The sequence below is a fragment of the Ahaetulla prasina genome, chromosome 1 (genome assembly GCF_028640845.1).
Source record: "Ahaetulla prasina isolate Xishuangbanna chromosome 1, ASM2864084v1, whole genome shotgun sequence".
Classification (NCBI taxonomy): domain Eukaryota; kingdom Metazoa; phylum Chordata; class Lepidosauria; order Squamata; family Colubridae; genus Ahaetulla; species Ahaetulla prasina.
The window spans coordinates 275,293,445-275,305,961 of record NC_080539.1 but is presented as its reverse complement, the minus strand read 5'-3'; positions in this window follow the sequence as shown (position 1 = coordinate 275,305,961).

Sequence of the window (12,517 nt, the reverse complement as noted above, 5' to 3'; positions counted from 1 at the left end):
TAATATTTCTATTTGCTTGTCTATTTGCTTGTTTATACATACCACATCTTCTTTCGCCCTCAGGTTCTAATTTCTCCATTTTTACTGATATCTATTCTCTTTTATTATTTTTTAGATAATTCAGTTTTTATCCTGATAATGTTCAAACATGTTCGGGGTTGCCTTTCTTCCATTTTTTGTTTTACAGCAATTTTTCTTCTCTTTCTCTTTCCTCTCCCTCCCTTCTTTTATCCTTCCTATTTTCTTCCCTCCTCTCCTATTCCTTCTCTACTTCCCCTTCCTTTCTCCCCCTCTTTTCTTCCTCCCTATCTAATCTTCTCTCCTACTCTTATTTCCCCTCTCTTTCTTCCGCCCTTCTTCCCTTTCTTCTCTTTCTCTATCTCCTTCTCCCTTTCTGCCATCTCTCTACTCCTTCTTGTTTCTCTATGTTGCTGTATTCATTTTCAAGTCAATATTTTTCACTATGGTGTCCAGACAACCCCGGTTTTTCCTCCATTTATTGAATGTATTTCTCAGGATTCCCCTCATATATTTTTAATTATTAACAATGTATTTCAACTTATGCCATTTTTACCTTACAACCTTTTAGTTAGTTCAACCTTCTACCTCTTATTTTCTTTAAATTTTTATTCCCAGTTCAATAATTGTTTTTCTCTTTCCTTAGCATACATTATTTACTAACATTTCAATTTTGTTCAATTTTATCTCTCACTTTCAATTATTTTTACTTATAAACCATTCTATCTTCAAGTAATTTCCTTGTTCTTTTCAATATTTAAAACATATTTCTTTACCATCCGCTATTATTCTCTCCAATCCATACATCCTTAGGCAACCAAACATATAACCCATTTTATCTTTCACATTTCATCTACTTCTCCATTTTACATTAAACAGTATATTTCTTCTTTTTTGCTTCTTACATACACTTCATTTCATCCTTGCTTACTTCCCTTTTACAATAATCTATATATTTCTTCTAATTTACTTCTTACATACAATTTCTACTACTAATATTCTTCCCTTAAATCAACCTATTAATGTTTTAATTTCTTTTCTTCTATCCATTTTTCTTTCCTTTTTAACCATTTTCTTTCGGTCTCTCCAAAATTCCATTTCTTAATGTTTTCCTCCCTTTCTCCCATTCACTTACCTTCTTCTTTTTCTCTTTCTTGTATCTTCCTTTCTACTTCCTTTCTCTAATTTTTACTCTTTTAATTTTCCCCCTTGATCTTTTCCCATTTCCTTCTCTTCTCTTCTTTTTTGAGAGATACTTCCCCCTATCCATTTTTATTCTGTTACTGTCAGTCCCAGTGTAATCATCTATATTTTTATCTTCAATCATTTCCTTTTCAACATTGTATTCTTGCTCCTCTTGCTTCTCACTCATATTTTCTTTTTTCTTCTTTTTGCATTCTAACCAGTCCTCCACTACTTTATTTCCCTTAAACAATTCTCACACTTTTTGAAACATCTCCCTTAGGTCCTCATACTCATACTCATGCTCCCAACTCTCCATGTTATCAATTTAAAGAGAAAGGATTTTTGAATTTATTATTTTAGCTTATGTATAATTCATATTCAAGCCCATATAATGTCTCTTTTTTCTTTCCAAATAATGTCCAATTCAAATGTTCATTTAAACCGTTCCAGTTTGAATCTTTATTCTTTCCGCTCCTTTTTGAAATCATGCTCCAGCTGTTTAAACAAACACTCCTCCAGTAGTTTCCCACGGTGGTCTGAGTAATGCAATACTTTGTTTCCACCAGCAGATGTCTCTCTCCAATTCACAAATCCTCCGGCAACAAAATGTCAATTGTTAATCCATAAAGATAATTACTTCCTCTTCTTCAATTAAATCCTTTTGTTGTTAAAAAATGCTTTTCCTCAGTTTTCTTTTTCTTATTTTTGCATTCTAACCAGTCCTCCACTACTTTATTTCCTTAAACAATTCTCACACTTTTGAAACATCTCCTTAGTTCCTCATACTCATGCTCCCAACTCTCCATGTTATCAATTTAAAGAGAAAGGATTTTTGAATTTATTATTTTAGCTTATGTATAATTCATATTCAAGCCCATATAATGTCTCTTTTTTCTTTCCAAATAATGTCCAATTCAAATGTTCATTTAAACCGTTCCAGTTTGAATCTTTATTCTTTCCGCTCCTTTTTGAAATCATGCTCCAGCTGTTTAAACAAACACTCCTCCAGTAGTTTCCCACGGTGGTCTGAGTAATGCAATACTTTGTTTCCACCAGCAGATGTCTCTCTCCAATTCACAAATCCTCCGGCAACAAAATGTCAATTGTTAATCCATAAAGATAATTACTTCCACTTCTTCAATTAAATCCTTTTGTTGTTAAAAAATGCTTTTCCTCAGTTTTCTTTTTCTTCCATTATTTTTAGTTTCTTCCAAGTCCAATTTTTAATCCAGATGGAAAGTTTTCCTTTTAGGGCTTTAATCTTGAAGTTCCTCTTTGTTTTTTATTTTCCTTCACTTTGAATTCTCGTGTGCCAATTAGCCACTAATTTTTAGTTGGGACTTTTTTCAAGCTTTAAAAATGTTTCCTTCTTACCTGTGAGTTAGCCAATCACTCACCCCGTAACAATACTCCATTCAGTCACTGCTCCTGCTCCAATCTTAGCCTGGTTGCCCCAGCTTGTAGTGGCCATTTCAATGGCCGCCCCCCTCCCCTGGGTCAAAGAGCTGCCTCTGACCTATCAAGGAACTTGCCTTTTCCTCTTGGTCTTCTGAGGCACCTCTCTTTCTCCCTCATCCCTCCAAGACGGTTCCAGTTCAAAGACACCCCCCCAACAGTGGTTTGTCTGGTTGGGTTTTCACAAAGCTCATCGGAGTTTCGCTATTTCCCAACCAGTATCGCTGCAACACTTCCAGTTTCTCCAGAGCTGGCAAATACTTCTGGCTGGCCCCAGAGTGGGGTGGGAATGGAGATTTTGCAGTATTCTTCCCCTACCATGCCCACCAAGCGACACCCACCAAGCTACACCATGCCCACAGAACCAGTAGTAAAAAAATTGGAATTCCACCACTGCATCTCTTCTTCTACAAACCATTCCATAAACTAAGAATAACCTCTTCTGTAAATTCCAGAAACATTTTACCTGCCATCTCCATCCCCAAATGTAATATTTTTAAGTGAGGCATCTTTGGTCCAATAAGACAATTTTTTAATATTGGAGCCATCTTCTTAACAAATGTCCTATAGATATCTGAATATATCACAATGATCAGGAACATCTACACATGTTTACAAATTTACACACTGCAAGGTAAAGGGAGCACTATTTTTCTCAAATTAACTATCTAATCACTTACATTTCTGGCTTGCAGAACAGGCATGTTCTGGTAAGTTGAATGAAGTGCAGATAGAACACTTCAGACGTTTCTGTAATAATGAAAGAAACTATATAGTCAAGAATGAATAGGTCCTGAATGGGGAGATGTTTCTTAGAGGGCATCTGCCCACATAGCAGGGAATATGTGTGACTTTCAAGGCAGAAGATCCAAGACAGGCTTCAGCCTACCTGACATAGTTTCAGCAGTGGCCTGGGTAACAGGATGATGGCTTCATTGTGATGACATGTCCTCAGCGAACAATTAGTTTGCATTGTGGCAAACAGAAAAAGTAAATGAGCCCACTAAAAAGTTAAATCAAATTTCTCCAGGTTGAGTTTTGCACTTGGTGGTTTCATGAATACACTCATGTAATTTGATTACTACAGAACCAAAATAATTTCATAATTTCATAATTTAGCCCAAAGTCTTGTTATTCTCTGATAGTCTCCATTCAAATCAGACGTGACTCTGCTTATTTTGCTAACCCAGAGAAGGTTAGTCAGGTGCTGCCATCTGCTGAATTTTTAAAGATATTATCCAATGAAATTGCACATAAAAGTATGTAACTTTTTAAAGTAAAAAAACGAGGATGATGCTCACTTTCTTCTGTGCAGAAGGCAATAGGAATAGCAGTTGAATATTAGGTGCAATAAGACAGACAATCTTCTCTCTTGCATCTGAAGGCAACATACTATTGCATGCTGACAAAACAATGAATGGGCTGCAGGGCTTTCAAGAATTTGTGGCTTTGGCTGATTATTCCTCTATATTTATATTCAAACAATCAAGGGTCTGGGCCAGAAAAGACGATATGAGTATAGACAAATTCAACTGCTGCCTACATGAATGTGATTCCCTCATTTTACTTAATGGTACAATACTATTTGTGTTTGTTGAAATAGGGCTTTATATTTGATCAATGCTTTCTGATAAGCCTTGGGTCTTTTTTCGTTCAACGTAATTTTTTTTAAATTGCTAGGATTCTGCTAATACTGATATGATAATAAAACATCCTAAGAATGTGCTGTAGAAGTAAATTTATGCAAGTAAAGAATTAGATCAATGATAGCTAGATAGATAATAGACCGACAGACAGACAGGCAGGCAGACAGACAGACAGACAGACAGACAGAGATAGATAGATAGATAGATAGATAGATAGATAGATAGATAGATAGATACAGAAAGAGAGAGAGAGAGAGAGAGGGAGAGAGAGTTAAAAAACTCAATACCAGAAAATGATAAAAAATGAAATACAGCAAAGTAAATTGAAATAAACATCAATATAGGACAGAAAAATCTGGAGGAAAGGTAGGTTTAAAATAACTGAGACAGTCAAGGGAACATCTGGAGATAAATAATACTGATACAATATTCAAGAAAGTTGAAGTCCTGGTTTACATACTGTGCTAAATCATGGTCTGTCTAACCATGTACCATAAGTCATTTTGAAGAACATATTAAACCTCAATGGCTTGGGCTGTCACATCATATTAGTCTAACCAAGAAAGCATATTGTTGCTTAGTGCCAGCTATGAACTCAGTCAGACGGTTCCTATGTAGTTATACATTATTCACACATACAGCCATATTACCTGCTACTCTCTCCAATCAAAGTGGGGGCAGTGAACCAAACCATAAATAGTTCCCAAATATTTTATTAAAAAGGAAGTGCCAAAAACAATGGAGTAATGTATCTCCACCCTAATGTGTTAGAATCTAAACAAATAGACAGTAACAAACTAGATTATTCAAAGTCCTGGGTGCAGAGCAGACCTTGAACCACCTGTGTTTTACTGTCACTGAATGGTCTACAAGATTAAGGAATGCTGGTGACAAAATAATAATCATACTGATTTAGTGAGCTAATGCAGAAGAGGGGTTTAGTACATGACAAAACGAAGGCAGGAGCCACATCAGCAATAACAGCTGTCAATGTATCCTGCTTAAGCAATGTGAAGCATGAAAAATATGCTGGGAAGTGTTTATGTTGAAAAGCTGAGTTTAAAGAGACTCTTCCAAACCTTGGGAATGGGAAGATCTACACAAACTAAAACAAGGTAATACACTACTGTAATTAGCACAATTATTAGCACTGTAACATATATTTTCTCTGACCTACTGATTATCGGTCTTTGGACAGATATGCTACATCAAAGGACAATCCATTTCACAACAGGAGCAATACAATTGTGATGAGTGAATGTGATTAAGGATTTCCTGATAGGAAAAAGTTCTGATTAGTTGTCTGGATATGCGGAATAGTTGTGAATGGAGTTCCCTTAAGTGCAGAACATCAAACATTAACATCCACTACTGGGATCGGATCCTACTGATCCTACTGGCAATACCTGCAAATCGATTACTATATCATTTTCTGGGGCTATTGTAGATTACATAAACTAAGCTAGTCTTTTCCAGCCTGATTTCAAAATAGAAGATGATATCAGTAATATGGGGTACCTTCACAACTGTCAAAAGTAAAAAAAAAAAAGAAGGTAAAAGTTTTTAAAAGGGAATATATGAAAAACAGCCCAGTGAGGTATAAAAACAGAAATACAGGTGAATGAAATAATATATTGTAAAAAGAGATACGTCTGTCTATCACCTATCTATCTATCTATCTATCTATCTATCTATCTATCTATCTATCTATCTATCTATTAATTATAGATATTATTTGTCTGTTTTCTCATATATATTCTGAAACGGGGGTCTCCAACCTTGGCAACTTTAAGCCTGGAGGACTTGTTGAAGTCCTCCAGGCTTAAAGTTGCCAAGGTTGGAGACCCCTGTTCTGGAGGATGTGGGGTATTTTCATATGTACTGAGCTTCTCAATAATGACCTTGTCCTATTCAAGTTCATTTAATCCAAATGTTTGTTTTTATAGACCCTCACATCTGTTCAGTTCTACAGAGGAATTATTGAGTCTGTCATTTGCACCTCTATAACTGTCTGGTTCGGTTCTGCAACCCAACAAGAAAGACACAGACTTCAGAGGATAATTAGAACTGCAGAAAAAATAATTGCTACCAACCTGCCTTCCATTGAGGACCTGTATACTGCACGAATCAAGAAGAGGGCCGTGAAAATATTTACAGACTCCTCACATCCAGGACATAAACTGTTTCAACTCCTACCCTCAAAACGACGCTATAGAGCACTGCACACCAGAACAACTAGACACAAGAACAGTTTTTTCCCGAAGGCCGTCACTCTGCTAAACAAATAATTCCCTCAACACTGTCAAACTATTTACTAAATCTGCACTACTATTAATCTTCTCATCGTTCCCATCACCAATCTCTTTCCACTTATGACATACACTTATGACTGTATGACTGTAACTTTGTTGCTGGCAATCCTTATGATTTATATTGATATATTGATCATCAATTGTGTTGTAAATGTTGTACCTTGATGAATGTATCTTTTCTTTTATGTACACTGAGAGCATATGCACCAAGACAAATTCCTTCTGTGTCCAATCACACTTGGCCAATAAAAAATTCTATTCTATTCTATTCTATTCTATTCTATTCTATTCTATTCTATTCTATTCTATTCTATTCTATTCTATTCTATTCCAGGTTCTGAGCTTATTTCTGGAGAACAGAGAGCAACCCACACCCCCAAAATGCAGAAGTTGTTTTGATATCGTCAAGGTGATCTATTAGTCACCTTCAAATGTTAGCTTCATGGTTTGTCCTTGATTGATATTGTTGATAAGAAGCAGACTGTCGCATGAACGCTAGCAAGATGTTATCCAAGAACTGTTGTTTGAAAGACATTTCAATATCCCATGCTTTCTGCGAAGCCTGCAGATGAACTGATAATTTCTGCCTAGATGTTCTGTAGATTGATGTGACAACAATGTATGATAATAAGCACAGAGGCATTCTCCAAAGCAATCATACCAATTCACACTTTTTGTTCAAAACATAGTGTTCCTGAAATGGCAAACTCAGCCATTTTTAGCCACTGTTACAAAACAATTATCTAGTAATCCTGCATTGTTCAAACTGAAATACTATTTATAGGAAAACTGTGAAAGCCAGGCAATTGAAAAATATAGCATTTTATCTCCAGAAAACACACAATCATGACTACATCCTTAACCATATTCAGTAACTTTTTCTGTTCCTTATTTTGTTGAAGATGTCAGTTTGATGGTCTTGCTTTGACATATTATCCCTTTCTTTTGAACTCCAACAATAAAGTAAAAGCAGAAAAATAGCTTCATGGGAATGGGCTGACTAACACCACCAGTTGACACATATACATTTGCAACTTCACAATTATCCATTAAATCAGAGATCCCCAACCTCCGGGCCATGGACTGACTCTGGTTTGTGGCCCACCAGGAACTGAGGCATGTAAGCAAGCTAAATCCTATCCATGCATGTGTGAGATCCAGGCAATGCACAAGACCACTCCCCTTCCCCAGTCCATGGAAAAACTGCTCTCCACAGAATCAGTCCCTGGCGCCCAAAAGCTTTGGGATCACTGCATTAGATAGTCGCCCATGTTCACTACCCAAAAAACCCATCAAGAAATGCAAGTCTCTTGTGGTGACCAAAACTCATGAGACCATTCTGTGGAGTCTTTTCCCCCTCCTCCCATGTACTGTGCACAAGCACACAACTTCATTTGTTAGATGTCTGAATAACCCAAGTTATTAAGTGATAACCCAAGTAGATCCACAAATAATATTTAAGTTTTTAAGTGGGTGGGGGAAAAGACTTGGAGTCCTTTGCAAAAGGCTTAAACAGAGATAGAATAGGATACGCATGAGAATTGGAGAGAGATGGGGGGTGGGGGGGAGGGAGATGAGAGAGAAAAAGGAATCACTCTTGGAGAGGAGAGAGTTTGTCCCCGATGTTTTTTCAAGAAAAATAACAGAAACCTTAACGGGGAATTAGAAACAGACCATCACCCTTATGTGAATGCAAATTCTCTATCCTGAAAAATCTATTGTGATACAAGATCTACAGCCCTGTTAATTATGTCGTCCACTATGAAAACAGCTCAAGTGCGTAAGACAGGGGTGTCAGGTCCCACAGCCTTTCGTAGCCTGATGTCTTCAGAATTATTAATACTCCTAATTCTGAATCAACAGGGCTTGGCAATTGGGAATTTAGGGGGCTGAAGGTCAATAAATCTAGAGACTCATCTAGCTAGCATTTGTAAAAGAAAATAAAGTAATAGAATAACAGAACCACTGAAGAGTAGCTTACTGTTTTTGTTTTCCTATGATGCCTGGGTACCTTTGAATAACAACAACATAGAATAAAAGGTTGTATCTTTCCCACCCGTTGCGCCATTCTAGCCTATTATATTTCGGCATATCACGAACTCCAGAAAGGCAGGGGGAAAAAAGCCCTCTAAGAACAGAGCATAGCAAATCCAAGTAGAATGGCTGGGTTTCCAGGTATTCCTACTATTGCTTTAGATAAAATTCATATGGTTAGGAAACATCTCCTTTTTTTTTTGTTATGGTTAATTATTATGCTTCTAACCACTGTCATCTCATGACCATTTATATTGCTATTATAAAGCTAGAAGAATTAATTAAAAATTAAAAGGAAGCTAACGAATAAAACCATCAATAATTAAATGTCATTTTAAGGCCTTTATAAATATTTGAAATAAGGTCAGTTCTCTCTATAATAGGGAATGTATCTCTGAGAAAAAGACTGTCATTTTCCCTCAAAGGCAGAGTGACTTTTTCATTAATTAGAGAGAGAAGAAAAATGGAAACGAAGAAACTGCCTTGATCTCCTATAGCAGGGGTCTTCAAACTTGGCAACTTTAAGATTTGTGGACTGCAAATTCCCAGAATTCCTCAGCCAGCTTTGCTTTGCTGGCTGAGGAATTCTGGAAGTTGAAGTCCACAGGTCTTAAAGTTACCAAGTTTGGAGACTCCTGTCCTATGGGAATGATAAATCCAGCAAGCATGTAAACCAGTGGTCCAATTTTTTTTACTACCGGTTCTATGGGCACGGCTTGGTGTGGCTTGGTGGGTGTGGCAGGGGAAGGATACTGCAAAATCTCCATTCCCACCCCACTCTGGGGCCAGCCAGAGGTGGTATTTGCCGGTTCTCTGAACTATTCAAAATTTCCCCTACCAGTTCTCCAGAACCTGTCAGAACCTGCTGGATTTCACCCCTGATGCAAACACACTGCTAATTATTAAAATGTAATTGCTGAAGTATAACTAAGAAAGAGAGTGGTCACCTAGGTAATATTTTTATGGTTTTTGAGACTCATGGAAAAGGCAATGGTGTCACATCTAGGCTAAAAAGGTTCAATGAAAGTAAATCAGTCACATCTGGGCAGGTGAGATAAATATGTAGGTAAAGCAGATCTAGGAACAAAAGTATTTGGGGATAGTGCAATATTTATGTTGGATATGGCCTGGATTTCAAAAGAACCTAAGCTAAAGCTGGTTATCTGAGTGGGTTATGCAGATTCATCCAATGTGGACAACTGATGCATCAGTGCATTATATACACCCAGAAGATTGGGTTAAAAATTGAATAAATCATGGTTAACTGGGAGTTGATATCATACAAACTGCTGAATTTATGTTTGAAGATCTTTGGACAGAGGGCATTGAGAAACAGTATCTTCAGTAGATCCAAGTGAGTTTTGAGAGCTGAAGCTATTCCTGCTGAAACAATTTCTTTCTAATAACTCACTGAAGCCAAGTGAAACTTTGGTTAAGGAATACAATCTGTAATGTGGTCACTTTCACTTCTTGTGAAGGAGCTGTCTTAATAAGCCTTTGTCAATGTTGCAGTATGGAGCCATGAATCAAAGGATGATATTATCTTCTCCGGAAAGGAAGCTCCTAAAAAATGGAAGCATCATCTTTTTCCATTATTTTTTGTTGCCCACTGATTAGCCCAAAGATCTACAATGTGTGGGTTGAGAAGCTATCTGCAACATTCCTCAGGATGCAGAGTAAATGGAATGACAGACATAATTCTCTTCTAACTTCACATAGGTAAAGGTAAAGTTCCCCTCACACATACCTGCTAGTCGTTCCCTACTCTAGGGGGTGGTGCTCATCTCCGTTTCAAAGCCGAAGAGCCAGCACTGTCAGAAGACGTCTCCGTGGTCATGTGGCCGGCATGACTCAACACCAAAGGTGCACGGAAGGCTGTTACCTTCCCACCAAAGGTGGTCCCTATTTTTCTACTTGCATTTTTTACATGCTTTCGAACTGCTAGGTTGACAGAAGCTGGGACAAGTAACAGGAGCTCACACGGTTACGCGGCACTAGGGATTCGAACCGCTGAACTGCCAACCTTTTGATCGACAAGCTCAGTGTCTTACCCACTAAGCCACCGCTTCACATAGCCACTTGATATTCCCCAGCATCTGTTACTAGAGGTAGTAATCTCACTGTGCCTTAGGACAGAGGCAAGCTGAACAATAATCAGGCATGTAAACTCTGGCCTTACATATTTTTTAAAAAATTCAGTAGTATAGGATAAAATATAACTTATGAACTCTTCACTTGGTCTTGTGAGCCAGTCACTTGTATGGCGTAAGTATTTATTAGCATAAGTTGAGCTAATGAACAGTTATTTTTGTACCTGACATCATGTCTTCTTGTAGTCTTGAAGATAAATGAGAAATATTCTAGCATGCAAATAAATACAATTGGAAATAAGACCCTTAATGTATGTCTGTCTTTGGATTGCGTCACATATTTACAGCATCTCAGCAATGTTTTTGTGAGTGCACAATGGCTTTCCTGCTACTGATCACTAAGGTATGTCTCAGAGACAAATAAGATGACATTTATCTTCATAACTTCAACTGCATTCTTCTAGGCAACTCCATCCTGCCTGGGATTCCTCTCATTGTTATGATGACATAACCAGGGCTTCAGAACCACTATGTAATGCTGTATGTAGCTCTTGAAGAGAGGTGTGAAATAGCATACAAAAGGCAGAGTGATTCATATACCAACTAGTCTTCAAAATATGGCCTATCTATGTGTACATAACCAGCACAAACAATTTGGAGTATGCAGGATCTGGAATGAGGTAATTATGAGTTGGATTCAAATACAATTCATTGCACTTTGTTCCTTTGAAATCAGTGAGACAAACCACAATGAATCACATCCTACTGATTTACCAGAGATTCACAGCTAGAATTAATAAGGCATCAGATAAAAAGTATAATTCTTGGATTTGTTGTTGGAATATTAGATTTTTATGTTCTCAGTGAAATAAATGTGATTCTTAGCTCTTCTTGCACAGTTTATACCTTCCTTAACTACAAGCCTCCACTGAGGCCAAGTGATAATAAATTAAGATTCAAGACTGTAATATAAAGGAGGAAATCAAATATTCAGAAATAGCTGTACAACAGTTTTTGAAGATGCTCATGTACTTGGTATGTGTGCTGCTGGCAATCACTTGCTGCATTCCTCATGCTGCAAGAATATCGCAGCTCTAGATATACACCTGATTAATTGCCATCTGGGAGATGGGCTGAAGTTACAGAGCCCATGGATAGGAAACTACATTCTGTCACATTTGTGCTGAGATAATAATTTATATTTTGATCTTATTCTCCCTCCTTTGTAGGGAACTGAAATTGTCATTGATTCTTTTTTGATGAAATACATTCTGGTATAATTTTGAAGGATAAGGGTGAAAGATCATTGCACTTGTGGGATGTCTAAGAATTTGGGGTAAGCCGTATGTAAGAAGTCTTGCTTTCATACTACAATTAGGTTTGCAGCAATGTGAGGTTTCCTCGCTTTCCATATTTTCATTCTATGCTAAATGGAAAACTCTCACTAGATTTCTTCAGGTCAGCAAGCAAAGATGGCCATGAAGATGGGAGATTAACGACTAACAAAAATATAACGATATTAACAACTATCATGGTAAAAAAGCAAGACCAATAACTCCATTGAAAGAAGCTCTAAAATAATCTAAGAGTGAAACAGAATAACAGAGATTTCTTTTACCGGGGAAATGGCTTCAGGAAATGGCTGTCCTAATTTTGGTAGAATAATTGAAAGAGGAAACAATAGAATGTTTCTTTAGAAAGTATTTGTTCAGTTAGCCTTCTTCCTTGTTTAGTGCACAAACATTATGCCGATAACACATGTCTTATTTTAAGAGTT